This window comes from Leucopleurus acutus (assembly GCF_964270905.1).
Source record: "Leucopleurus acutus genome assembly, chromosome: Y".
NCBI lineage: Eukaryota > Metazoa > Chordata > Mammalia > Artiodactyla > Delphinidae > Leucopleurus > Leucopleurus acutus.
The window spans coordinates 4689233-4715326 of NC_139164.1; the positions used below are offsets into that span (position 1 = coordinate 4689233).

Sequence of the window (26094 nt, forward strand, 5' to 3'; positions counted from 1 at the left end):
GAGGTCTCTCTAGCTTTGGATAGGAAAGCATTTGGTTTAAGATTTATACCCACTGTACTCATTTTCTGTTGTTTCACAACAAACAGTGGCTTTAAGGAAGCTCTGTAAGTTATCCCCCAGCCTCTGTGGGCCAGGAGTCCAGGCCAGGGACAGATGCCCCCTCTACTTAGCCTGTCACCAGGCTGACGTCTCTTCTGAAGCTCAGGATCCCTTTCCAACTTCAGTGGGTGCTGGAAGAATTCAGTTTCTTGCAGTTGGGGTCTGAGTTCCCTGTCTCCTTGCTGGCTGTCAGTCCCGGGCCACCTTCAGCTCCTAGAGGTCACCCACCGCTCCTGGGTACATGGCCCCTGCAGGCGGTTCTCGTCATAGCTATTTGCTTCTCCTTTGATACCAGCTGGGCACACCTCTCGTGACTTCGGAGAGACTTCTGGGCTCCGTACCTTTTAAGGGCCCACCTGATTAGGTCAGGCCCTCCACCCAAGGTAATCTCTCTGTTGAATGAACTCTGAGTCAACCGATCAGTGCCCTGATTACAGGAATGACACCCATCCTATTCACAGGTCCCGCCCCCGCCCCCCTCAAGGAGAGGGGATTATACAAGGTGTGTATAACAGGGGGGCAAGAATATTGCTGGTGTTCTTAAAATTCTGCCTGTCATACCCACATTTCTCTGGCCTGGGTTTGTGGACCTTGTCTCCTTGGAGACAGTTGTACTCTGTGCAAACGACTTTCTTTGTCTTTGCAACCACTGTTTCTTGAATCCCATAGTGTGAGTATGTCTGTGGCATGCTCTTGGGGTCCCCATCATCATTTGCTGAGATTCCCAGTGGCCATCAATCAAGATCTCTCCTGGTGGGGTTCAGGGAGAAGGCTGGATGGCTCCTGGACCCACATGGCACTCCCTCTCTTTTTTTTTTTTTTTTTCAATCTCAGGGCTGGAGCATCCCTGCTCCAAATGGGCAGAAGACACCTCTCCCAAGTCTGAAATCCAGGCTGGGATTGAATCCAAACATCTGGATGTCCTTTTCCTGCACCATCTTCCAGGGCCTCCCCCATGCAGATCCATCACATACATCGTTGTCTGTGGGTTCTTGACTCTTGGTCCCCATCCTTGAACAGTCAGCAGACATCAGTGTATATAATAAATTACTTACAGGGCAAAAGTTAAGAAATGCAGGGTAGGCTGTGATCATAATAGGGGTACGCACATAAAACTGTGGCTTCAGAGGAAGATCTGAATTGAGACGGGGACGTGGTTATAAATACTTGGGAAAGAACTATGTCTCAAGATGGGCTAGCATCTCTTTGACTTTATCCACTGAGAGTTTGCCATGTATAGAGGGGGTTTTATATAATGCTGATGTTTGATTTCGGGGGTCTTCTTGACATTGGAGTTAGTTTTTTTTTTTTTAAAGATTTTTTTTGACATGGACCATTTTTAAAGTCTTTACTGAATTTGTTACAATATTGCTTCTGTTTTACGTTTTGGTTTTTTGGCCGCAAGGCATGTGGGATCTTAGCTCCCCGACCAGGGATGGAACCCGCACCCCCTGCATTGGAAGGCGAAGCCTTAACCACCGGACCGCCAGGGAAGTCCCTGGAGTTAGTTGTTTTAAGTAGATAACTCATGCACCTGGAGATAATCCCTCTGCGATCACCCAAATGTTTACGTATTTACATACACGGGAGCCATGCTTCTTCCCTTTCGATTATGTGATGAGGCATTGTACCGAACCTAACGATTTTCTTGCTGACAATTACTGTGTTGCAATGAGTTTGCACGATATACTTGTAATCAGCATTAAATGCAAGGCTTGCTATTTCAGTGTCTATGTATCTCCGTCGTTATTGGAAGTGGTACCATTTAAAGTGGTTTCTAAGTGCACAACCTTGTTACTGTTTCTTTTCTATGTGTAAGAATGATATCCATCTCTGCCCTCAGGAGGGAACTAGACACCACCGCTCTCCCAGGCCAACTCCTTACCATTTTGGTGCCTCACTTGGCTTTTTTCTTCCTACTCCTGCCCCTCCACCCCCGCAACCCCCATCATGTTAGCTCTAAGGATTGTCATGTAGATTGTTGGTTGACTTCAGCTCTTTTGGACCTTATGGTGTAGAGGACCTCTCTATAATCCTGCATCACCAAAGATAGGATGCTTGTGGACTGTGGATGAGTACCAAGAGGGCCACACACAGAATGGGTGTAGGAAGCTCAGGGCTTGGGGTCCAGTTCCTTTGTGTCATGTGCGGAGACAGGATCCCAATCACGGAAACTCAGAAGTGAGCCCAGGAGGCTGTTCAGGTGTTGGCCTTAGAGGCCGGCAGTCAGGCGTGGGGATGGCGTGTTAGCAGTGGGGTTCTATGTGACTGACCTATAGATGGTGCTTCCGCTTTCTGACAGCATGTTGTTTCTCCAACTCTGCAATCTGTTTTCTTCCATTTGTTCACTGAAACACCAGTCTTGGGACTCAGCAACCTCCTAATTACCAATTCCAGAGCTGTTTTCTCGTGGACTTTATACAATTTGATAATTTTTACTAGATCTTAATGCTTCAAAGCATAGTTTGTATTTAAGAAATAAATGGGTACACAAAACAGAAGTTAAAGTCATCCATTATATCATTGGTTTGAGTTTGTAATATGGAAGTAGGTGGAAGTCTTCTCATCTTCCAAAATACCCATCCAGAAATAATCTTTTATTAACATTTTGATGTTATTTCCAGTAACTCCAGTAATTCCAACTTTTCTAATAATTGTTTATTCCAGTTTTTTTTTTAATATTAAAAAATTTTATTCGTGGGGCTTCCCTGGTGGCACAGTGGTTGAGAGTCCACCTGCCGATGCAGGGGACACAGGTTCGTGCCCCGTTCCGGGAAGATCCCACATGCCGCGGAGCGGCTGGGCCCCTGAGCCATGGCCGCTGAGCCTGCGCGTCCGGAGCCTGTGCTCCGCAACGGGAGAAGCCACAACAGTGAGAGGCCCGCGTACCGCAAAAAAAAAAAAAAAAAAAAATTTATTCATATCTTTGTCATGTTGTGCAAATACAATGTATATGACCATATTTTTAAAACATACAAAATATTTTTCTTTGTAAATCTCTTTACTGATTGCGTTTCCAAGCTTATCTTTTGTTTCTTTACATATAAACGATGCTTATTTTAGGGTCTTTGATAATTACACTCTCTGTAATTTATGAGGGTCTGTTTCACTTGCTCTTTGTTTTGGTTGGTTTTTATTCACGGTACTTGTTTGCTTGTGTGTTTTGTGAATTTTCCAAACTATTGAGTTTCTCATTTTTCTTGAAAATATATCGATTTGGATACTTCGAGGCTAGATTTTTAGTTTGATTTCTACAGAAAATATTTTTATTTTTTTCAGAATCTTGGCAGAACTTCAATCAAAGGTCATTTTATTTCAATTTTTTGTATCTCATTAAAGAAAATCTTTATGGAAATATCAGCTCTTTATAGATGCCCGTTAGGCATCTTCCATATTGGTCTTTTAGGGCCCAGGGAACCTCCTATGACACAGACCTCCATACCTAGGGTAAATCCAAGGAGATACCTGTAGAGACCACCTGGCAGATACAGGTGACTTGAGCCAGCATTGTGGACCCACCTGTGATTCCACAAGGTCATTGGGAGATGGAAAATGAATCCTGGAAAACTCCATGTCGTGTAGCAGACAGTTGTTTCTGTGTATTTCCTGTGGGTCGGTATTTTCTTTTCATCATGGGAGTTTCCTAAAAAGACAGTAATTTTATTTTATTAAAAAAGTCCTTTCAACATTCAGCCTCCCTGAAGAGCCCATAAATGAACGTCATAGGCAGCTTCACATTGGAATTCGAGTGTCGTTTTCTGCATTGTCTCTGTGCGATTTTGCTGTAAGTTCTCCTCTGCAGTTACCGGTGAGGGGCCTCGTGCTGTAACTTCACCCACATGCAGTGCCTTCTGCAGATGTGTTCTATCGCTGCTGGATCCTTTTGAAGACAAGCTCACAAGACTATGAGGAGTGCTCGCCGGGTTGGACCCAGGCTGGCTCATATCATGTCTTCACTTTGCCATCACAGCCGTACATTGTCTGTTCTTATTCTCTGGAGGGGAAGGGGATGGGCAGCTGTTGGGGATGAAGAAATATTTCTCTACCCTTGTAGGTTCTTCAGGCTGGTCTAAGAACTGAATGGACATGAGACAGCTGCACAGGAGAAAATCACACAAAAGTTGAATAACACGTATCCATGGGAGAGACCCAGGAAAACTGAGTCACTAAAATGGCCCAAACCCTCACCTCAAATACCACCTTTACTTAAAGACAAGAGAAGTTGTTGAGGGTAGTGCTTTGGGACTTCACAGGGGAGGAAGGCAATTCATATGGAGACAGAAACACAAAAGTTTGGTAAATAAATGTTTGCCGGGCCAGGCAGAGATAATGGGACACAGGGAGGACTCTGATCTCCAGGGTCTGCCAAGTTTCTCCCAGCCCGCCTGGTCCACAGTCTTTGCTGACATGTGTGGTGATGCCCTGTTCCTGGAACAGGCCCTCTGTGTAAGTTTTTTTAGGCAGTTAGGGAGAAGATCAAAGTTTCTTCCCGAGTCTTTTGGGCTGGGATTGTTTTCAGCTGGAGATATAGTCTGCCTGCCAGAGAGATATTTGGGGGTGACAAGTTTTGCTCCCCGACACAGGGCCTCCATAGACCCGCAAGGCCATGCTCAGTAGCCCTGAATAGGAGGCGGAGTTGCTAGTGTGGAGCTGACATGTAGAGCAGAAATATTAGACTGTATTGTTCCTTCAAGCCCGTGAGAGCTCTCTGCCAGAGTAACTGAGTCATAGCTGATCTGACCTACAACCTGACGGGTATGTAACCAGCATCTCGCGGGGGGGGGGGGGGGGGGGGGGCAGGCACACACCTGCACTGATTTTCATCAAAATGATGATAAGTGGCATCTGGCTTTCTGTAGATGCTAAACAGCCAGGATGCTACATCAAGGGCTGTGATCCTGTAGTCTGTATGATATGTCACGGGAAAGGGAGGTTGATTTTGTGTAAAATTCAAACTTGACAAGGGCTCCAACTCTGCTGGTCCAAGTGTCTGCCCCAGCCAGCCTGGTCGGCATGGTATCCGATAGAAAAACAGATCCAGTCTCAGTAATGAGCGACTGTTACTCAACAGGTTTATTGCAAAGGGCGAGACAGATTATTGCAAGATGGAAAACACACTGACCATACGGTCTGCAAGAGTTTCAAAGGTTAAGCAAAAAAAAAAAAAAGAAATATATATATATATATATATATATATATATATATATATATATATTTTAACAGAGAGAAGTGAGCCAGGCTGGAAAGAACCAGGTGTGAAGTGGATGAAAGGGTGGCCTGATTAGACAGCAGATCAGACAATGGTTTACCTGGAGGCCAGCCTTTCCTCAGGAGGGGCTGCCTGCAGGCTCAGGCTGAGGGTGGGACTTGGAGGAAGGAGAGAAGCTGAACCCAAGTTTGGTTCACAAACACCGTGTTCCAGTCGATCAGTGGGGACACACCGTTCAGTGAATCAGCCATGAGACAAAGGATGGGAATTCTGAGGTTCTGTGTCTGGCCTGGCTGTAGGCAGGCATGGGGGGCGTCCATGAAGCCTTACAGGGAAAGGAGGTCGTTGTCGTCAGCCCTTTTCCAAAACGCAGATGGTGTGGGTATTCCTTAGCTGTCTCTTGTTTCCCAAGATCACAGGGCTTGGGTGACGTTCAGCGTTGTCGGCGGTATGACGTCCGCCCACCAAGTTCTTCTTACATTCTTGTTGTTGAGATGCAAGGGAGAAACCATTCAGTGGTCACCCCAAGAGAATGTACATGTAGGCATATCTTCATCACGTGACCTGCACAGGCAGTGCTGTTGGCCAAGCCTTGGCAGCAGAGCAAAACTGGACGGTTAAGAGACACTGGAGAAGGGATGCCAAGACTTGGTTGGGAGTTCCTGTTTCCAGTGAGAAGCTCCTTCTGGGAATATGGGAACTAAATTCCCACTGGTGCAGAAGCCAAGAATGTGTTACCGAGTTCAAGGTCCTACTGCTCGCCACACAACAGACCAGTGAATCGAGAGGCAAGTTGTTGGGACAGGGAATAGCCACTTTATTCCTAAAGCCAGCAGACCGAGAAGATGGTGGACTCGTGTCCCAGAGAACCATCTCACTCGGGTTTGGGTGCTGGTTTCTTTTATAGAACAAAGAGGGGGCAGTGAGGAGGTAGAGTAAAAAAGGGTATAAGTTGTTGCATGTATCTCCTGGTTCTGGCCAGACTGCAAAGGGGATGTGTTCATTTCTTCCTTCCTGCAGCCATAGACAGGTGGGCCTGGTCGGGATGTTTCCTATGAGCTAAGCAAAGGTATTTTAGCTTCATGCTCATTACCTGGAAGGCAGGGGGGCCCAGAGATGGGCCATTAGATATAATTTAAGGTATAGGCAACATCCTTTTAGTGATGAACTTGTAGCAAAAGCAGTAGAATTACAGAGATTAAAGTAGAAGAAACAGATCCAACATGGAGTTAGATTTGTGCTTCCCTCTTACAGATGGAAGGTAAATGAATGGAGTTTCCATCTCCTGGACCCTCTGCTCACATCCCTGACCCGGAGATGGTGCCTTGAAGATCGTGAGAACGCCTGTTGCTTTAACCTTGAAACAAACCGAGTTGGGAAGTTCATGGGAGCTACCCGCTTGTGTTGGATATTCTCTCAACACACATTTCCATGTACTTGTTTTTAAAAACTGTTGTTGCTGGGTAATTTCCATTGATTATAATGATTTTCCGTGAAGCTTTGCAAGAGAAGGTTTAGCAAGGGTTATAAATGGGACTAATTAGTGAGATGCAAACTGCTTTTACGGCTGTTTCAAAACTTTCAGATGACCCGTAATTAAATTATGTTGCCAAATTATTTGTTAATTATCATCTTCCTATCAAGTTTATTTCATCAACAGACCCCATCCACCATCTAGTAGGCAAAGAAAGAGGCATCCTGTGAATAGGTGCCTTGGAGAGCACTGGTCTGGTTGGGTTTCTTTCCTATAGCGTATGCTTTTATTTTTGTCTTTCTGCTTCAGTATATCTTTAGATGTTGAGTTTGCTTATGGACTGATGGAGTCTTCTGGCTGGGAAGGATTATACTAGTCACTTTGTTCAAATTCCCTGCTTCTCGCTGACGTAATCCCTCTGCAGTATCCCCAACAGATGGGGTTTTGTGCATCTCCGATAGATGCGATCTGACAGGCTGATCATTTTGTGGTCTGGCAGCTGTTAAAAGGTCGTGGTCCTTATTTTGGACAAAGTCCTAGCTCTCGCCTCTGAGACAGCCACTAAATTCTTTCTCTCTTCTGCAGACAAGCCACTCAAACAAATTGAAAGGCACGTGCCTCTCGCGTCCTGGGTGAAGTGTTCCTGATTCTGGAGAGATCACGTACACAACATGGTCTTTGCACCCCTGGGCATCCTGTTTGCTCTCACCTCATAGCCAGGTTGTCCCCCATACTTATTAGCAGCCATGTGAACTGAAAAATATTATTCCCACTGTGGTCTAATGTGTGAAGTGTCCAGTGTAAATTCTCTTCCTGCTCACCAAAACATCTCCATATTAACGGGTACCAAGCAGTATGAACTTTAGCCTTCATGACTTTAAGTCACTCCATGGCTCACCTGCCTAATGCTTAACTTCTCGTCCATTAAAATCTCCCTCGCAGGAGTGGCAATCACGCCACATCTTAATGTCAGCGTCCTGGTGCCAGTGATTATGGTTCTTAAATAAGTGGGTTATGGGTCTTGCCATTGAGTTTAATTTGCTGATCTTCCTCTTGTGTTCCATTTACCAAGGTCTTTCTGAGACTTTATTCTCTTCCAAAGCAGAAACTCTCCCCCACGTGCTGGATAAATATTCTTGTAGTTCATCCATACACGTCATTGGTATAAATTATTGAAGAGAGCCAAGTTGTAGAGCATATTCTCAAAAACCTTTCGCATTTTCTACAACTCTTTGGCAAATCAGCACTCCTTTGGACCATCTGTTTATCCAGCTACAAGTCATAGGTACTGTCACGTGACATTTTTGGATCCTGGGCTAGAATTACAGTTCATTCTGTGCCTGATATTATCAGGAGTTGGAGGTCTGGTGGCTTGATCGTAAAGGATGGGGTGGTGTGCTTTGTTCCTAGTGAGTTCACGATGGTGCCAGGGATTACCATGTGCCTTCCACAGTGCACACAAACCATCTATAGAAATACTCTTTCAAGAATCTCGCAGCAGATACGCCTTGAGGTAACCAGCCTCAAGTTTATCATCCCTTCCTTTTTTAAATTGGAGGATCGTTGATTTATAACGTTGTGTTATTTTCAGGTGTATAACAAAATGACTCAGTTATACATATATGTTTCTGTTCTTTTTCAGATTCTTTTCCCTTCTAGGTTATTACAAAATATTGAGTATAGCTCCCTGTGCTATACAGTAGGTCCTTGTTGTTTAGCTATTTTACATACACTAGTGTGTATATGTTCATCCCAAACTCCTAATTTATCCCTCCCCCCCTTTCCCCTTTGGTAACCATGAGTTTGTTTTCTATGTCTGTGAGTCTGTTGTGGTTTTGAAAGTAAGTTCGTGTGCATCATTGTTTCGATTCTACATATAAGCGATGTCATATGATGTTTGTCTTTCTCTGACTTAACTTCACTTAGTATGAGCATCTCTAGGTCCATCCGTGATGCTGCAAATGGCATTATTTTATTCTTTTTTATGGCTGAGCAGTATTCCATTGTGTGTGTGTGTGTATATATATATATATATATATATATATCATATCTTCTTTATCCATTCCGCTGTCGATGGACATTTAGGTTGCTTCCATGTATTGGCTACTGTAAATAGTGCTGTGGTGAACACTGGGCTGCATGTATCTTTTCAGATTACAGTTTTTCTCTGGGTATATGCCCAGGAGCGGTATTGCTAAATCATCATATCTTCATTTTTTTACTTCAAAAATTCTCTGGTGTTTATGAATGAGATCATCACCCTGCATGCCCCTCTAGTGAGTATGTGCACGTCTCTGGGTATTCACCTAATGCATACAGCTCCTCTATGATGATAGTACCGTTGTAATAAATAAGGAGCTGCAGTTATTAGCTATTTAATTGTGTAGAATTACATTCTGTTAAGTGTCATCACGTTGCTGCTTGACCATGGATCTTCTGGGTTTATTCTTGCTGCCGCTATCGGTCAGCAAGTGAGAACGAGCTTGAAACTCATGCAGATTCCACGTCTGAGGATCGTTGCCGATAGCGTGTCTGCTTTGTACGAGATGCTTTTCAGTGAGGACACCCCAGTGGAATGGAGCACAAAGAACAAAGCTGTATGTGGGGAAAGATGCCTTCAGCGGTGATACCCAGAGTTATTTTCAAACTAACCTTTAACCCAGAGACATTATTATCACGAAGCGTCCTGCATTATCTAGATTTTCACTGTTTCCTCTCAGGACAAAGAATGCTCCCCTAAATAGTGGACCCAAGATAACCGTTTCCTGCAGGCGCATCTTCCGTTCAGCCCGGGGGGCTCTTTGTGAACTTCGTATCCCCAAGACTGGATCTACTTATAGATTTATGTCCAAACTGCTTTTCAGCTGAAGGCAGTTTGAATTACTGCCTAGTAATCCTGTTAATTGATTGACAAAGCCTGTAGATACCATTTATCCAGAAGGTACTACATGTGGAAGACAATGAACGTGCTTAAATTCTTTTATGGATCCTCTGACATATTTATTATTATTATGGATGTTTCAGGGGCTATGCCTGATCATTTTTTTCAGTTCCATGATGGTTTATTACAGGATGTGGAATAGAGTTCCCTGTGCTCTACAGTAGGACCTTGTTGTTTATCCATTCTATACATACTAGTTTGCATCTGCAAACCCCAAACTCCAACTCCATCCCCCCCATCTCGCCTCCCCCTTGGCAACCCCAAGTCTGTTCTCTGTGTCTGTGAGCCTGTTTCTGACAGGCTCATTTGTGTTATATTTCAGATTTCACATATAAGTGATATCATATGGTGTTTGTCTTTCTGCACGTCTGATCATTTTAGCACCTGCACATCATACGCTACTTGACATCTAATGTATGTATAGCTATGTGTATACATAGTTTATATATACATATCTACATATATATGTGTGTTTATACATATATATCTTTAATGATGGACATTGAGTGTTAAAGAATAGCCCACACTGAATTGCATAATATTTACCCCTGGAAAACATCACACCCCCTTGTTTACCCGGCCTCTGGCGCGAGCCACTCTGTCCGTATAGATGTTACTTGCCGTAGCTTTAATTAGGTTCAGTTCCCTCTGGCTTCACGGGCTTTGCTGTGGGGTCCACACTTCCTCTTTCACAGAGCTTGGGATCTGAGCCCTGGTGAGGGTCACAGGATTTCGCTCTGCTTTGCAGCCTGGCTGCTGGCTTGTTGGGTCTTTGAGGAAAGCTTCTTGTTCTCTCTCCTGCCCTGGATTTGCTGGACCCGTGTTCCCATCCTGGCCGGGGGGCAGGAACAGGTGTGACTGCCCGTGGCCAAAGCTCAGAGTGCCTGGTCGGGGGGTGCCTGTCCTTTTCCTGCCCCACCCTAGCCATGGCGTAAGACCACTCAGTGGGCCAGTGAAGACTTGTAGGGATGCGTCGAAGGGTTGGGTGCAGACTGCTGTCTGCCCGTACCGTCTCGGGTTCCTGATCTTCTGTGCCCGCCGGCCCCCATGAAGCCGTTAAATGCAGCTTTCCGTTTCAGCTGGTTCCCCCCACTTTTTCCCATTCTCTCCATCGGGGGTGAAAGCACCCAAGGGTCTCATCTTGGGAGGAGGCGTCACCACAGCCTGGACTCGGGTTCTTGTCAGTTTCCTTGCATCCTCAGCTTTCTGATGGGTTTTAAAAATGACGGTTTTACTGGAGAGCGTCCTGGTGCTGGTGAGAAGGTGAAACGCTGCAGCGCTGTGGAAAATAGTCTGATGCTTCCTCAGTTAGTGAAACACAGAATTTCAATATCCACTCCACTCCTGGGTGTCTGCCCAGAAGAACTGGAAGCAGCTGTTCAAACAAAAACCTCTGTATCAGTGCTCACTGCAGCACTTAGTTAAAATATCCCTAAAGTGGAAGCAGCACAAACGTCCGTTGACAGATGGATGAAGAAACGCGGCATGGCCCTGTGCAGTAGAATAGTACCCAGCCGTGAAAAGGGATGAGCCACTGACACAGGCTACAGCGTGGATGAGCCTTGAAAACTGATGCTCAGGGAAAAGAGCCCGACACAAAAGGCCACATACTGCATGATTCCATCTACGGAAAATACCCAGAATCTTCAGATCCGTAGAGAAAGCACGTTGGTGGCTGCCAAGGGCAGGTGGGACGAGAAAATGGCGCGTGAGTAGCGGATGGGTGCAGGGCTTTCTTTTAGGTGATGGAAGCGTTCTGGAAGTAGACGCGGGTGATGGTTGCGCTCCATTGTGAAGGTACCGAATGCCTGAGCCGCACACCTTTCACTGGCCTGTGTGGTGAATTTGATGGCACGTGGATTTCTCCACGATGAAGAAAGTCATTATGACTTTGAGGCTTTGTGCTTTATCTTGTCAACGTGAGCATTTGGGGGGTCCCTTTGGCTTTCTACCTCTTAACTGGCAGTGAGCGCAGTGCTTTTTTCACATCCTATAACTTCTGTTTCTTTAAACATTTGCAACTCTGTACCCGTCTCCTGAGCGGACAGAGGCTCAGTGTCAGCATCTGCATTCTGGGGTGTCGTCGAAGGGTATCTGGGATCCGATGGCAAAGAGCCAGACAGTGTAGATCCGGGGAACCCAATTCAGACCCAGAGCCCAGAGGTCTGGAGCTGGGGAAACTGGCGTGAATGGGAAGGTCATGGGGGGGTGAACAGAGGGGTGCGTGGGGTGATCCCTGAACACCAAGCACCATCTGCAGGCTGCATGAGCACCGCGGGAGGGATGGTGCTCTGTTCCTGTACTACCAACTCTTATATTTTTATTTATTTATTTATTGGCTGTGCCACACGTCATGCAGGATCTTGGTTCCCCGACCAGGGATTGAACCTGCGCCCCCTGCAGTGGAAGCTTGGAGTCTTAACCACTGGACTGCTAGGGAAGTCCCTAGATTTTATACATGCATTCTGCTTAACCGAAGACATTTATTGGACTTCTTTCCATTTGTTTCTTTTAACCATCTTGAGACACGGAGGATGGTTTCAGAGAAAGCAAAGCGACACATGCTTAGCTCTGTTGGAGTTTGCATCTTCCTCTGCCTTGGTTTGTTTCTGAACTCTTTCTTCCAAGAGGAAGAGGCTGGGAAGCTTCCCATTCCAATTTGCTTTCACTTTTGCCTGGACCAAGGAGGTGGATACAACAGGGGAGCAGGGTGCCACTCTAATGGGGAATGAGGGGGCTGTGCCTGCTTCCCCAGACCCCGGCCCTGGGAAGGCTGACTCCTTGGGGGGAAAGATGGAGGGCAGGGTCTGGCGCTGGTCAGGGGACCGGGCTGTAAGCCCTGCCGACACCCAAGCACACAGGGCTGTGTGCTGGAGGGTCCCATTGTCTCATTGTACATGTCAGGCCGGCTCACAGTTCCCTGAGGCCTTGGGGCGAGTTCGCTGCAGACTCACAGCCCAGGACATGGTCACTCCCTCACTTTGGACCAATTTAACTCTGCATCTTCCTCTGGCTGGATTTCATACCTGGGAGAATGTTCTGATGGTGATGAGGCCATGCGTTTCAGCTGCGCACCATCTTAACGACCAAAGCAATTTTTTAGAAAAATGCCTTTGCATTCTGCTTATAGTAAGTGCCCTATGCACTTATTTATAATCTCTAAAAGAACATCAGTGATCCTGTGAGTGCTGGGGAGGGAGTACCCTATCCTCCCTGGAAAGATGGCCAGGCTGATCATCATTTCTATGAAATTCCTTCAATGCAGAGGGTCAACTAGCTTGCTGAAGTGTGAGCCTCGGAGTAACAGCTGGCCATCCCGTTAGTGGGGATGTCCTACTTGTTTTGAGCCATCTTTGTCTTGTGCCCTAATCTGGTTGTTAAATTGGTCAAGCTTGGCCCAGGTCCTAGCAGCTAAAATAATGTTCTTCTTTCTCGTCTCAAGTCATGGCCCTCCTGAGCGGTCCTCACCCCCGTCACGAAAGCTTTAGTATCGCAGGGGGAACAACCCCAGAGGCGTTCTGATGTTTACAGCACAGGTGACAATATCAGGATGTAAAGAAGCAGTTCGTGTCTTTTCCAAAGCCCTCACTTTCTCTTCTGCTCCACACTTTCTACTTTGTGTTCTGTCTTTCTCCTCATGCATTTTCATTCTGTCCGATTGACTATAATGTAGGCCCATTCCTTCATACTGCATGTTAGAAATTTGGGTGAATAAGTTCATTTATATCTTTTTTTAAAATTAGATTCCACATATAAGTGATATCATGCGATATTTGTCTTTCACTGTCTGACTTACTTCACTTAGTATGATCATCTCTAGGTCCATCCATGTTGCTGCTGATGTGGGGAGGGATAGATCAGGAGCTTGGGATGAACACACACACACACTACTATAGATAAGATATATAACCAGCAGTATATCCCTGTGTGTGTCCAGCACAGGGAACTCTACTCAGTACTCTGCGATAACCTACGTGAGAAAAGAATCTAAAGAAGAATGAATATACGTATGTGTATCACTGAATCACTTCGCCGTACACCTGAAACTCACACAACTTTGTAAATCAGCTACACTTCCACTAAAATTAAAATTTGAAAAAAGAGAAATTCACGTGAGATTGGGGCACTGTGTTTTGGCCAGGCGATGCAGGAATATCCCAAATCTGTCTTGATGCAGGCTCTGCTCCTCCCCGTGAGGGCCCTGAGAAAACTCTGTGCAGACAGGACCTCTGTAGACACAGCAACACTGTCGGCTCCAGCCCTGAACCCCAAAGAACTCTAGCCGGAGGGACTGGACTCTGCATAAGCCAGACGGCCTGCCGTCACTTCCTCACCTGGAGGAAGGGGTGAGGGAGCTCTCTGGAGCCTCTAGCGTAAGGACACTCACTAATCCCATTCATGAGGGCTCCACCCTCATCATGACCTCATCACCTCCCAAAGGCTCCACCTCCAAATAGCATCGCATTGGGAGTTAGCATTTCCACATATGAATTTGGGGAACATGCAGACCTCCTGATCTTAGCCGTTTCTATACATGTTTTCTTACAGAATCCTTCTCTAAATCACTCTTAGCATTAGAGAGGTCATCCAAACCTGGCTTTCTCACCCTTCCTTCCATATCCCAGTGTCATGGTCTATCTGCTCACTATTCTCTGGGACCAAGAACTCTCCAGCTAGGGTGACTCTCCCCAGAATTTTGAGGACCACTCCGGTTACACAGTTTTCTTTGTAGAATTCAGCCAGTTGTTAATGAATGAAAACCTGAGGTGAGCCGTGATGCGTGGCGGATAATGGCACAGCCCTTAGGACTGGAGGTTGAGCAGATGATTAGGCAGAGCAAGAGAGAAACGGCTTCGTCCCACACAGTTGTCTCACGATAAGTGCCCTGTGCACGGACGTGCCACAGATCCTGGGCCTTCGGGATCTCGCTGGAGTAGTTAGAACGGGGGCAGCACGGGGAGAATCCCGTTGACGAAGTCACTCAGATGCATTCCACGTGGAAGTCTACAGGAGGGGCGTGCATGGCCGTCACAAACGCTGTCACAATTAATTCCAGCTGGCTTTGTCTATGGGCGGCCTCTCTCTCCCTCTCTGTCTTTTTTTTTTTCAGTGTACCTATTTGATTTTTGTTTTTTGCAGGGGGGGAGGTGGGCTTGCATGTGGGATCTTAGTTCCCCAGCCAGGGATTGAACCCTGGGCCCACGGCAGTGGAAGTGCAGGGTCCTAACCACTGGAGACCACCAGGGAAGTCCCAGGAGGCATCTCTTAATTACAGAACTTTGAAACCGCATAAAGAACACTGTTTTAAAAACGCTTAGCCTTCCAAAGTGTAAGAAAGTGCAAGGGAATTAAGCTGTAGCAGGGATTCTCTGTGCTGGTTGTTGTTCACATTTGTGAATGTGCCAGATTTAGCACAGCTCCATCTCAAAATGCATTTTTCCTTTGCTTTGGAAAAACAGCAGTTGAGGGTTAAGACAACCTCTTATCTTAAAAGGCAATCCACTCATTACAGAATGACATTTTACTGTGCTGTATACCTGAAACTAACACAACATGGTAAATCAACTATACTCCAATAAAAATTTTTTTAAATGACATTTTATCAAAGCTCCATGATGTAATATATCTTCCGGGTAGCATGAGAACACAATTCAATATTTGCTCACGATAATTACGAATTATTACGTGCAGAGTATGTGAACTGCTAATCTTCCTTTGTCTTAGAAGTGAACCTTTAGTTGTAGACATCTGGCTACGAGATATTCAGCTACCTAGACTGAAAATAATGCATCAGCAGCAACAAAAATTTCTTTTGTAAATTTGGGAAAACACTAAAGTGTTAACTTTTATCAAACATCGATAGTCATAGACATTTCAACATATGAATACAAGGTGATGTGTATGTGTATGTGTGTAACCTATTTATGAACTGAGATATATATTTTGGCATACTGCTGGTCACTATATATATGTATGTAGTATGTATTTGTCATCCTGTATAGGTATGTATAGATAGCAAAGATAGCACTCTACAGCTCAGAGTGATCAAACATGTTATGAACAGGTGTATTATATAATTTCAAAATCTCTAGGTGTTTGCAAATTTCAACCCTTCAAACAGCCAAAAAAGAGAACTTTCTAACAGTGGTCAGAAGACCAGGGTGAGAGTTAATAGTGGTTAACGATTTGGTGTCTCATTTTCTATGTTTGGTCTTTTAAAACTAATTGCCATCAAGAGACAAATGGATAAACAAAATGTGCTCTATCCATGCAACAGAATATGATTCAGCCTTAAAAAGCAAGGACATCGTGACACTACGACACAGATGAACCTTGACATTGTGGTGAGTGACATAAGTCAGATGCAGAAGGACAAATACTGTGTGATGCCACTGGTGAGAGGCACCCACAGTCATCAGATTCCTAGAGACAGAAAGGAGAATGCTGGGTGCCAGGGGCTGGGGGAGAAGAAAATGAGGGGTTGTTTAACAGGGACAGAATTTCCGTTTTGCAAGATGAAGAGTTCTGGAGATGGGGGGGGGGGATCGTTTTCAACAAGATGAATGTACTTAATGCCCCTGAAATGTACGCTTAAAAATGGTTAAGATGGTAAATTTCGTTATGTGGATTTTATCACAGTCAAAAATAATTTTCAACTTACCCAGTGCGTCATGAGTATTCAAATAACGCCACCGTGTATAAAATGAAATAGAATCCTCCCTGCCTGCATACGTGGCCCCGGCCCCCTTTCTAGGCGGTCCCTACAGCCCGCTCTTAGCTGGACAGTTCTCCTCACATTTGTCTCGGAATGGAGTTGGCGTCCCACAGAGCTGGGCTGTGACCCCCGCCCCATCATTCACCGGCTACATGTCCTCCAGCAGATAACGTCACCTCTCAGCCTCACTTTGCTCATCTGTAACATGGGCACAGTAACAGCCTGTGCCGTTGGTTGTTAGAAGTAGGTAGCAAGCTGTATCAAATGGGCGCCTCCAGGCTAACAGTTTGATGCCATGCGAGGGGTGAGAGTTGTTTTTGCTGCTTTTTGCCATTGCTGTCTCATTCTGAAGCCTTCTGCTCTTACTCTTCCAACTGGGGTTGAATTTGTATTGGTCTGCTGCTCTGAGCTCCAGCAGCAGGCTCCCTTTCAGCTGCCTTGCCTGGTTGGGTCTTTAAGCCATGGCAGGACCGTTGGTACCTTTGCGTGAGAAATTCCCCAGCTTCTGGACTGGGCCGGCAGGGATCTCATCTCATGCCAAACACAGTCACATCTGTGCCATTAAATCAGCCGGAGCCCAGCAAGGGCACCTGCCTTTTCTGTTTCTCTATCTCAAGGTGAACACTCCGCCTTTGCTGAGGTACCCAGTGCAGGTTGACGCAGCCACAGATTGACCCTGACAGTCAGCGGCGGGGGAAATGCTTGTCAGGAACTCAAACAGGATGGGCTGTCACATGCTTTTCAGACTCTGGCTTTTACAGTTTTCAGGGACTATTTTGCTCTGTGATGGTGCTCTCAGAGTCGGTCCCTCTGGTGTCTCATTGGAAAACAATGCAGAGTCATTTCCAGGCAGACGTAGAGAACCATCAGGTGTGGGCACAGAGACAGGGTGGGCTTTCAGACGTGCCGGGGGCCCTCTTATTGTGTGGGAACGGAGACCTACACAGACAGGGCGACAGCATGGGCATGGCGGGGGCGGGGTCCCATCTGGGTTCCTTGCTTTGCTGCCCTCCCTCCTGTGTCTTGCTGCACCAGCTGGACTCAGGAGCAAGGGAAGAAGTGAGTGAGAGCCATGAGAGTCTTCCAACATCCAGAACTGACTGTCTCCCCAACCGTTCGGAAGATTTCACATGTCAACAGAGAGGCTGGGCGAGACTTACTTTTTTAAAGTTAACCTTTCTTTATTAATACTCAGCACAGTTCCTTTAACTGTACTGGGTGTACTTGAGTATCCTGAAAAAGTCACAGACCAGAGTCCCAGCCAGGGTTGCGCAGTCACTAAAAACCGGGGTTCGCTAAATAAATGAGACGTGAATATTTATATTAGAGAAAACACAAGCAATCTGAATAGGTATTTAAATCTATAGAAACAGCTGTTCAAACACATATTCATTTAGGGTTTTTGCTGCCCTGATGTCAGATTATTTTTCTTCACGAATTTAAAATAGCACATTTATTAGGTAACACTTTGTTAAGCAAATTTCATTGATGATGCATAGCTTGGGTTGAACAAAAATGGCATTTCTTCTAAACAAAGCGTGGTTTGCAATGTATGTTTTTCTCTGTTTCCAATAAGCCTTTTCCGCATCAGGCAACTAGATCGGGGACATTTTGGGTTTGCTGTGGTAAAGTTTCCGTCATGTACGTGCAGTGTTAATATTCTTTTAATGAACAAATTTACTGTAATTACATCTCTAGTTATGAAAATGTTCTTTTCTCTCTCCGCTTCACAATAATTCTGTTTTAGGAATAGCTGCATTCTCAAAAAAGTTTTTTTTTTTTCTTGCTTTTTTGCCAAATTAAGGTTGTTCAGAAAAATAATTTAGTTTTTGCAGGGGGGACATTACGCTGTTTTTCAGAAGTGAATGTGCTGTACTCTTAATATCTTGGAGCACTTTTATTTAACTTTTAAGTACTTTTATCAACTAACTCTTTTAACAGTATGAAACGTCTTTAGAAGCACTTTGTACTAATCCATGTTTGTGGGGAAAAAATAAATTCTGGTCACTTCAGACAATAATAATTCAAATGCAGTGGGATTGTAAGTGGCTATTAAGAAACATAAAATTTGAAACATTCTTTATTGGACTAGGTGGTATTTCTCACATTAGCCTTAGTAATATCTACCCCAGACACATTTTTGGACCTATAACTAATGATACACGGTCGCAGTGAGCGAACCAAAACCATTTGGCAATTCAGAAATTAATATAGATATTAATAATTATTAGCGGACTTTTGCCCTATTGGATTTCAATTAAAAGATTTTACACGTAGGGACTTCCCTGGTGGCACAGTGGTTGAGAGTCCGCCTGCCGATGCAGGGGACATGGGTTCGTGCCCCGGTCCGGGAAGATCCCACATGCCGCGGAGCGGCTGGGCCCGTGAGCCATGGCCGCTGAGCCTGCGCGTCCGGAGCCTGTGCTCCGCAACGGGAGAGGCCACAGCAGTGAGAGGCCCGCGTACCGCAAAAAAAAAAAAAGAAAGAAAAAAGTTTTACACGTAAACTAATCCTCTCACTGAACAACACAGTGCTTTTTCCCAAAGAGCACACGTGTACAATGGGTCCTTACTACAGCAACATCCTGGCATGGAGAGGATTCAAAATCTTAAACCCCAAATGTTTTCTCCTTTATTGTGCTCTTTGACAGCTAACGGCCCCTGTCTGTTTCCAGAAAGCAAAGTTGAAGTACCATTCACGGCCCTCTCTTTCTGACACTTCCTGTCCCGTTAGTTACCGAGGTCTACTGATTGCATCTCAGTGCAGTTCTGTTCTCCTCTGCTGCCTGTCCCCACCTACTCTGGGTACCGACATCTTTGTAGGGTCGTGGCCTTTATCTTCATGTCCACTCCAGCCTGTGCCAATCCATCTGCCACAGAGTAGCAGAATGACCATCTCAGTGGAAATCAAACCTGCCTGTCCCCCCCTCCTTAAAATCTTTACTGTCTCTCCATCATTTCTGGATAAAAATGAACATCCTTCGTGTGCTGACAGTGCCTTCCATGTCTGACCCCTGCTCTTTCTTAGACTTTTCTCCGCCCTATAGTGAGAGATCTGCTTGGAAAAACGAAAACAGCATCCAGGGCACAGAGTGCTGTGCATTCAGCTGTTGACACAAGCATAGGAAAAAGAAAAACCTGGAGAGAAACACAGGACCTGAGTGGTTCTCTGAATGGTTGGTTTGTGTGTTTTTTCTTGTGTACACTTAGAATATAAGTAAATACAGAATGAAGAAAAAATTATTTGAAAAGAAATCATATTTGATTTTTGTGTACAGTACAAGCGTAGTAGCCCGAAGTAGGTCTCTGAGTAGCTGGATTTGGGGCTGAGACTTACTTAAGATTCACACAGAGTCTCAGTTTCACACCATTTAATCTCTTTCACACGTGTCTGCCATAAGAACATTTATTCCTCTTCTGGTATCTTCAACTTTCAATTGTAAAACAAAAATTCATTTTTCACATGGTGGGTGAGCTGAGCCATGTGTCTTTACTTTTTATTTCATTGATTTTTGCTTCGGGAGTGAGCTTGGTCTTTTTTTCATTAACTTTCATTGGAGTATAGTTGCTTTACAGAGTTGTCTTAGTTTCTGCTGTACAGAACAGTGAGTTAGTCATACATACACCTATAGCCCCCCTTTTTTTAGATTCTTTTCCCATAGAGCCCATGACAGAGTATTGAGTGGAGTTCCCTGTGCTATACAGTAGGTCCTTATTAGTTATCTCTTTTATATATAGTAGTGTATATATGTCAATCCCAATCTCCCTATTCATCCCACCCCACCCCCTTTCCCCCTTGGTATCCATGCATTTGTTTTCTACATCTGTGATCTATTTCTGCTTTGCAAATAAGTTCATCAGTACCATTTTTCTAGACTCCACCTATAAGCAATATTATACAGTATTTGTCTTTATCTTTTTGACTTACTTCACTCTGTATGACAGTCTCTAGGTCCATCCATGTCACTGCAAATGGCATTATTTCATTCCTTTTTATGGATTAGTAATATTCCATTCTATATATGTACCACATCTTCTTTATCCAGTCCTCTGTCAGTGGACATTTAGGCTGCTTCCGTGTCCTGGCTATTGTAGATAGTGCTGCAATGAACATTAGGGTGCATGCATCATTTTGAATTATGGTTTTCTCCAGATATATGCCCAAGAGTGGGATTGCTGGGTCATATGGTAGCTCTATTTTTTTTTTTTTTTTTTTTTTTTTTTTTTTGTGGTACGCGGTCATCTCACCGTTGTGGCCTCTCCCATTGCGGAGCACAGGCTCAGGACGCGCAGGCTCAGCGGCCATGGCTCACGGGCCCAGCCGCTCCGCGGCATGTGGGATCTTCCCGGACCAGGGCACGAACCCGTGTCCCCTGCATTGGCAGGCGGACTCTCAACCACTGCACCAACAGGGAAGCCCTATTTTTAGTTTTTTAAGGAACCTCCATACTGTTCTCCATAGTGGCTGTACCAGTTTACATTCCCACCAACAGTGTAGGAAGGTTCCCTTTTCTCCACACCCTCTCCAGCGTTTATTGTTTGTAGATTTTTCGATGATGGCCATTCTGACTCTTGTGAGGTGATACCTCATTATAGTTTTGATTTGCATTTCTCTAATGATTAGTGATGTTGAGCATCTTTTCATGTGCCTCTTGACCATCCATATGTCTTCTTTGGAGAAATGTCTGTTTAGGTCTTCCGCCCATTGTTTGATTGGGTTGTTTGGTTTTGTTTTTTTTTTTTGATATTGAGCTGCATGAGCTGTTTGTGTATTTTGGAGATTGATCCCTTGTCAGTTGCTTTGTTTGCAAATATTTTCTCCCATTCTGAGGGTTGTCTTTTTGTTTTATTTATGGTCTCCTTTGCTGTGCAAAAGCTTTTAAGTTTCATTAGGTCCCATTTGTTTATTTTTGTTTTCATTTTCATTACTCTAGGAGATGGATCAAGAAGGATCTTGCTGTGATTTATGTCAAAGAGTATTCTGCCTGTGTTTTCCTCTAAGAGTTTATCTGGCCTTACATTTAAGTCTTTAATCCATTTTGAGTTTATTTTTGTATATGGTGTTAGGGAGTGTTCTAATTTCATTCTTTTACATGTAGCTGTCCCGTTTTCTCAGCACCACTTATTGAAGAGACTGTCTTTTCTCCCTTGTATATTCTTGCCTCCTTTGTCTTAGATTAGGTAACCATAAGTGCTGGGTTTATCTCTGGGCTTACTATCCTGTTCCATTGATCTATATTTCTGATTTTGTGCCAGTACTGTACTGTCTTGATGACTGTGTAGCTTTGTAGTATAGTCTGAAGTCAGGAAGCCTGATTCCTCCAGCTCTGTTCTTCTTTCTCAAGATTGCTTTGGCTATTCAGGGTCTTTTGTGTTTCCATATAAATTGTAAAATTTTTTGTTCTAGTTCTGTAAAAAATGCCATTGGTAATTGGTTAGGAATTGCATTGAATCTGTAGATTGCTTTGGGTAGTATAGTCATTTTCACAATGTTGATTCTTCCAATCCAGGAGCATGGTATATCTCTCCATCTGTTTGTGTCATCTTTCAGTTCTTTCATCAGTATCTTATAGTTTTCTGAGTACAGGTCTTTTGCCTCCTTAGGTAGGTTTATTCCTAGGTATTTTATTCTTTTTGATGCAATGGTGAATGGGATTGTTTCCTTAATCTCTCTTTCTGATCTTTCATTGTTAGTGTATAGGAATGCAAGAGATTTCTGTGTATTAATTTTGCGTCCTGCAACTTTACCAAATTCTTTGATGAGCTCTAGTAGTTTTCTGGTGGCATCTTTAGGATTTTCTACGTAGAGCATCATGTCATCTGCACACAGTGACAGTTGTACATCTTCTGTTCCAATTTCGATTCCCTTTATTCCTTTTTCTTCTCTGATTGCAACGGCTAGGACTTCCAAAACTATGTTAAATAAAAGTTGAGCCATGTATCTTTAAATTACTTATATAAATTCTTCCTACTCATTAATAATGAAACATCTTCTTAAAATACATTCAGCATGACCTTCTGAGCCACCAGCATGGAAAGCTTTTTTCAGGTCCTCATCAGCACAGCTGAACTTCCCATCTTAAGCTACTGCACTTTGTATTAGTTACCTACTGCTGTGTAACAAACAGCCCCCGAGCTTGGCAGCTCAAAGTGACACACATTTGTTATCTCACTGTCTCAATGGGTCAGGAACCCAGGCACAGCTTAGCTGGCTCCTCTCCTTGGATCAAGGTACCAACCTGGATGGTGGTCTCATCTACTGGTTCAACACTGGTTCAACAGAGGCAAGCTCCGTTTCCAGGCTCAGTAAGATCCTTGTAGGCAGGGTTCAGTTCCTTGTAGGCTGGTGGCGTGAGAGTCTCATGTCCTTGCTGGCTCTTGGCTGGAGTCCTTCCTCAGTTCCTCGTCATGGGGGTCTCTCCAATGTGGCAACTCAGCTAATCAAAATCCAGCAAGAAGTAGAGTCTGCTGGAAAGACAGAGGTCATAGTCGTTTGCAGCCTCATCACAGAAGTGATGTCACATCACTGTTTTCATCTTCTGTTAGTCAGAACCAAGTTGCAAAGTCCAGCCATATTCATGGGGAGGGGATTATGCAAGATGTGAGTACCAGGAGGGGTGTCATTGGGCCATCTTTTAGTTGGCCTCCCACATCTCATTTAAAGCTGTGTGACTGTACTTATTAGAGTCTACACAAAATTATAATAATGCTGCTGATAACTGCAGCTAACAAGTACTGGCACCTATGAGTCCCTTACTGAGTCATAGTGCTAAGTATATCATGTTATCCTCACAATAATCCCCATTTCACAGAAGAAAATGATGACAAAGAGGCTAAGTAAATGTCCTGCGGTTTCACCACTGTGAAGCAGGGGAAGCAGGATTGGAACTCATCTGCAGAAGCCACATCTGTCACTTATTTCAGTGGGTTCATGGAAGATCTCGTTCGGCCGCTTGGAGCCGTGCAGGATGATTCAGTGTCTCATTCAACCATGAAACCATCACAAGACCATCATGGTGTCTTTTAGCCAATTTTTACCTCATAGGCATTTGTGGAAATGGATTTGGTTGAATTGTCAGTGAATGGCTTTTAGCTGCAAAGCTATCGAAAGACAAAAATACTCCTAACAAGTTACATTTGTCTAGTACTTTATCATTTTGGAAACCCTTTATTTCTTTTTCTTTTTCTTAGAAGGAGGGAAAGGGGATATTCTTTTTTTTTCCAGCTCAGTTTAGGTATAATTGACAAATAAAATTGCGTATATTTAAATATGGTGATTTGATAGACATATACGTTATGAAGGGATTCCCACTGTCAAGTTAGTTAACGCATTGGTCACCTCATACAGTTAAGACTTCTTTTTATGGATAGAGTGCTTAAGATCTACTGTTTAAGCAGATTTCAAGTATACAATACAGTGTTATTAATTATAGTTACCTTGCTGCACATTACTTCCCAGAACTTATTCATCTTATAACTGGAAGCTTATACCCTTTGAGCAATATCTCCCCATTTCTTCTGTGCCACCGCCCCCCGTCCGCCCGGGGCAACCGCAGTTATACTCTCTGTTTCTATGAGTTGAACTTTCTCTTTTTAGATTCTACAGATGAGTGAGATCATGCGGTATGTGTGCTTCTGTTATTGGCTTATTTCCTTTAGGATAACATCCTCCAGGTTCATCCATATTGTCACAAGTGGCAGGATTTCTTTCTTTTCAAGGCTGAGTAACTTTCCGTTGTATCACATTGTCTTTATCCCTTCATCCGTGCGTGGACACTAAGGTTGTCTCTGTGTGTTGACTATTGTGAATAATGCCGTGACGAACATGGGGGTGCGGGGATCTTGGTTTCATGAAGACCCTTTCTTTCCATCTTTTTATGGGAGATGGGCTCTGTGTCATCAGCTGAAAGTTCTCTGCACTGAAAAAAAAAAAAAAAGAAACAGGCGTCTAGTTGACTGCCCAACCGCAGAGATGGCATCTTGGTGAAATGTGGATGAGTCACCCACGCGAGGAGGTGGCCCAGGCCTCGTAGCGGCTGGCCTGAGCCGCTACGAGACCCTTGACTCTTCATTCTGCCCTCATGCCTCTACTCCCCGACAAAGACAGGCCACCAAAGAGAGCACGCGGGAGACGGGAATGAGAGAGTGAGCTCTAGAAGAGCGCATTGAATGGTCACATTTCCCTGGTTCGTTATCTTTAGACAAAGGGCGCCGAGTTTGCCTTTGTGGAAAGATCCTTGAGAGACAGAGAGGTGAGAGGGGAGACTGAAAGTAGGTCAAGCGAGAAAGGTATGGCTCCAAGTTACCCACGCACTCGGGGTGAGGGTCCTTTGATCTGGACTCAGAAAGGCAACTGGCAAGATGACTGTTCGGAGAGCAGAACATCTGATGAAAAGGTGTGGTGGGGAGAGATGTTCCATGTGGACCAGAGACAGACAAGTCACAGGTGAGGCAAGACGAAAAGGAATGCTCGGAGCCTAAGGTCCTCTTCGAAGAGCCTCTTTGAGCTTGTTGCCCACATGCCCAGGAATGCAAGGGCTTCTGTGACCGACGGGGACACGGGATGGCCGAGGAATGTGACCTGTTAGCATTGAAGATGTACTAGTGGGTGCAAAGGAGAAAGTCAGTTGCTCAGATGCGCTGCAGCTTCCGAATCCCTCCACAGAAGCCAAGCTGCCCGCCTATGACAGCAAGGGAGTGAGTCGTCACCAGGTACATACAGGAGTGAAGGTTTCGCCGATGATTTTACAGATGATGAAGAGGGTGATGGGCCGGCGGTGACTCGGTGGTTCTGCACTGGGGGTGACTTTATGACCCAGGGGACATGAGGTAGCGTCGGGAGACTTTTTGGTGGCACAAGTCAGGGTGGGAGGGTGCGCTGCAGGCGTCGAGTGAGTGGGTCCAGGGGTCCCGGCACAGCACAGCTCCCATGACAGAGAACCGTCCCGCTCCAAGTGGGCTCCAGGGATGAGGGCCTGCACATCTTTGGGGGCTGGGCTGTCTTTCCACATCCCACTCTAGGTGAGGATCCATGTTACGGAGAGCAAGGGGGTGCAGTAAAAGAAGAGGGCCACATGAGGGTGGCTGGGTTGGCGTCCGGGTGTCCTCTGGAAGCAGCACCCGTGTTGTTTGCTCCGACGAAACTCTCATGGGATTTCTGCTGCATGTGGCCATCATGCCTCCTGTGGAACCCCACAGCTCCCGTGGGGTTTGCACGTCCCAGGCCCCTTCCCGCCCCCGATGAGTTCCTGATGCCGCAGGTTCTGCTAAGGTTTCCTCTCGTTTCCCTAAGTCCTGAGTTCTCTCGAGGTGAGCGATAGCTCAGGTGTGTGCCTCCCTCGGTCTGGCCCCTTGTTCTGGCCCCGAGGACGTTGAACCCCACCCAAGGGGATAGGCCTGAGGATGCCTCTGCCCCCGGCTGCTCAGACGCGGGCAGGTTCTGTCCCTCTCCTGAGTGTTCACTTGGTAGTTCCTACGGGTGTCAGAGCAGGAGTTTCAGGTGTGCATCCACCCCCAAAGTCCTCCGGCCCGTTGTTCTTGAAAGGGGTGAAATGCCGGGGTAGGGGGGTGAGTGTGCATTGGGATGACAGCCATAGAAGGTGGATGGATTTTCCCTCCCCTCCACTGCGTTTGCTGCCACCTACTAGCACCCAGAG

General features: G+C 45.2%; 1 protein-coding gene across 4 annotated transcripts in view; it reads left to right on the forward strand.

The window, feature by feature from the left end:
- LOC309978871 (steryl-sulfatase-like) overlaps positions 1-26094 on the forward strand; it is a 180278-nt gene that overhangs the window by 67064 nt on the left and 87120 nt on the right. The gene's annotated exons all lie outside the window — the stretch shown is intronic.